Source organism: Ambystoma mexicanum, chromosome 12, assembly GCF_040938575.1.
Source record: "Ambystoma mexicanum isolate Mex_15411 chromosome 12, UKY_AmexF1_1, whole genome shotgun sequence".
NCBI lineage: Eukaryota > Metazoa > Chordata > Amphibia > Caudata > Ambystomatidae > Ambystoma > Ambystoma mexicanum.
The window spans coordinates 135,817,018-135,820,678 of record NC_090936.1 but is presented as its reverse complement, the minus strand read 5'-3'; positions in this window follow the sequence as shown (position 1 = coordinate 135,820,678).

Here is a 3,661-nt window from a genome sequence, read left to right as displayed (position 1 = left end):
GAGGCAGGCCAGTTTGTCAAAGGGTGCAGCTGTAGTCCTCCACTTCTTCTCAGCCACCCTGCAATTGCATTTGAGGTTGACGAGGATGGAGTAATTCCAAGAGTTGCACTTGGATTTGGGCTTCAAGCAGATCCTCATGACAGAGGCAAGGACATCAAGAGTGTCAGAGATAGACAGATGGAGGTTAGAAAGGGATGTGTCAGGATGCGAGTCAGCCAAATGTGCAGGAGGAGGAGAGAAAGTAGCGGCAAAAGCCTCCACTGACACACGTTTCATGAGTCGGATGCCCGAGAAGGTAGGTGGCAGTGCTGAGTTGGCTTGGCCTGAGAAGTAGAGGGAGAAAGATGCGAGGAGAGGAGAAAGTGATCACTCCAGGAGAGACGAGTGGTGAGAGGGTAGGAGAGGGGGAGTTCTGAGGATATCAGAACATCCAGGGTGTGCCCTGCAGAGTGAGTCGGGCCAGAGGGAAGAATAGTGAGGCGGAAGGAGTCACAGAGGTTGCAAAAGAGTCCTGCAGAAGGACAAGAAGCATCCAAGTGGATGTTAAAGTCTCTAATGAGGAGAAGGTGGGAGGTAGAGAGGAGGAGGGAGGAGGAGAGATCCGCCTACTCAGAGAGCAAGGAGGCTACCTGGCCGTGCGGCTGGTAGATAGCGGCCACAGTGAGAGAAACGCCAGGAGAGAGAGAGAGAGAGAGAGACTGCAGACCAGGCATTCAAAGGAGGAGTAATCCTGCAGGTGTCATGCAGGGCTAGGGCACCCGGCGAACTGGAAAACAGGGAGGGAAGGTGCCCTTAACCTGTGCCTTTCTCCAGCTGCCTGGGAAGGTTGCCCTGTGAGTTGCTCTTAAGTGGGCTGTGCTCATGGGTCACGAGACCCAGTGGAACAACCAGACGGGATGCAGGAGGGTGGGGGGTGGGCTGTGGGTTGGAAGGAGGAGGGCTGTGGGGTATGGAGGCTGTGCTCCAGAAATAACTCAGACTGGGGTTGGGGACAACAGATATGTGCAATGCCGCTGTGTAAAAAATGTATGCTTTTCATCACATGAGGCAAACATTTGCACAATTTCCATTAAAAATAAACACAAACAAAGGAAGGCTCCAACACTCGATCTTACTGCATTTGGAGACCAGAAACCTAATAGTGGAGTATCCAGGAAAATAGAATGGTATTATGGGAAGAACGCACTATCAATGTCAATGCCGTGGGTGTTGCTTTCTATAGGACCAAAGACATAAAAAGGTCTGTGGTGATATGAAGCAGAGAACCAAGGACACATTGGCAGACCTGCAGGCTCCTCCCGGTGGCACTGGGGGAGGAACACAAACATCTAATTGCATTACACCAGCGGAGGAGGCTTTGGTGGGCATGCTAAAATCATTGCCAGTCAAAGGCATCAGTGGATCAGACACAGCTGCTACAGAGCTAGGTGAACCCTAGCAATATCCCATTGGCCTTTGTGTGCATGTACATGTGTTATGTGCGGCCAATGTGTAGTTGTCCTCAGCGTCACATGATGCATATCACATATCCTCACACCTATTCTATATGTAGAATGACAGTCAACGGTATAACAAAATATGGCAGTGTATGCACCATTCATACCCTCGCTATGCAACACTTCAAAGTGTTTCACATCAATAAAGTAATAAAGCCATGTGCATCATGGTAGGACATGTCTTCTGTGCAGGAGTCGAAACCTAGGAGCCCATGGGAACCTCAGGGTAGCACCTCATAGTCGCAGTCAATGACAGAAACCATGTGTTGCAACATATCAGTATTCATGCAAGCAAGACCACAGCAATGTACATGTGCATGGTGAAAAGAGGACAGATCTGTTTGGGGTCATAGTATCCATTCATGTTGCAAAGAAGTGGATGGAACAACGTGGCAAGATGTCAGGGGAAGCTGATGAGATGGCCACGGGTACCAGGGAGCCATGCTCAATGTATAAATGTAATTGTATGAGCACAATGACATTAACATATCAACATTATCTAACATCAATTACCATTCCTTCTTAAACACAGGTGCAGCGCCACAGGAACCCCCACCCTTAGGCATCGATACGACATGCCTCTCCTGGAGGGGGGCGGGGGTACAAGGAAGATGAGGGAATCTAGGAGGAGAGCAACACTCTGATAGAGCCACTGATAAGCATCAGATGGGTCCATCAGATGATGGAGTAGTGTCAGTACATGTCCAGAGGTTAGTCACCACAACAGCTTCCACAGGCCCAGTATATTTTAGTTATTTATTTGTTGTAGGGTCATTTATAGTGCGTTCATTCTGGCTTTCTCCGCTTCTAAGCACCAGACAGCGACTTGAACGCACATTGCACAGCATCATCTTGTTCACAAGGCAAGTGGGTTGCCCCTGAGCTATCCTCTGTGCCAGTTGACAACCTGTCTGCCACCCCTAACACCTAGAGGTGTACAGAGGAGGGTGCCTTGCAATAACAGGCCAAGCCATCGTCCATGTACCACCTGGAAACACCAGCTGGCCATCCACACACAACTGACCTTAATGAAGCCAACACTGGGCGAGGGCTTACTAGGCTTGGGAGAGAGGTGGCTGCTACTAGGCACACCCTGTCTGAAGACATCAGGGAGACTCGGAAAAAACTCCTGCCAACAGTATAGCTAATGCCATTGAGGGCTACATTGCTGTGATGGCTATCCCATCAAGCAGGAGTTCCACTTCCTCTGTACCATCCTTGGACCAGCGTGCACAACCTGTTCCTGCCCATTATGACACCACATCCGTGCCACCACAGAGTGGTGATCCCCAGAGGAGGCAAGGTAGCCAACGCCATGTATGCAATTGACATATTTGAAGCCATTTTGCTTTCTGGTTATAGTCACATTTTATTTTAAAATGGAACATATATTGTTGTCATTTTCATTTTTGTACATAGTAGGTTGGAGATTTGCTAAGCAGCTGTGTAGCGAGTCTCCTTTTTCATTCACATTCATCAAAAAGGAGGCAGGGTTATCATTTTTCATTGTCGCTGGGGGGAATCGTGCCAATCATGATTGGGGATGTCTGTCTGTGTTGATGAACAGGAGGCTGATGGTGTTGGGACATATTTTTAGATGATGTGTGTCAGGACAGATGTGTGCACGTGCCTGCCACATTAAAGGGATCTCCCCCATAGTATCATCTCATTCCCACTGTTCTATGTCGCTGATGGTCACAGTTAGGACTGGGGCAAGGATGTGCGCTGGCAACAGACATTGGTGCGCCAATTCAGTGGAGACTTGCATGTCAAATACAGCCACTGGCCAGTAGCCTTATAAAGTTCTTATCATGCATGCACATGCACCACTGAGACAGGACTTGTCCAACAAGCATGCCAGTTTATGTGACATACCTTGCAACCAGCTCACCCCTTAGGTTTTGTTAGGATTTCAGGTTCATATGCCCGCTCCCAGCCTCTTCGTCCTCCTCCCTCTGTCATTGCACAATCAAAATGTGGCAGCCCCTTTCTTGCAGCGTTGGCGGTTACCTTGGCGACGGTCCTCTGCCGCTTTACAACTGGTTTATGACCGTGCCTAGCGTGGTGCTCACGTGATCAGGTCAGCTGTTGTGCGTGGCAGAAAACACCTCTGGCGGACGCCTAAATGGCTTTCTAGCCTAATACCTGGTGCTTCTGATTGACTC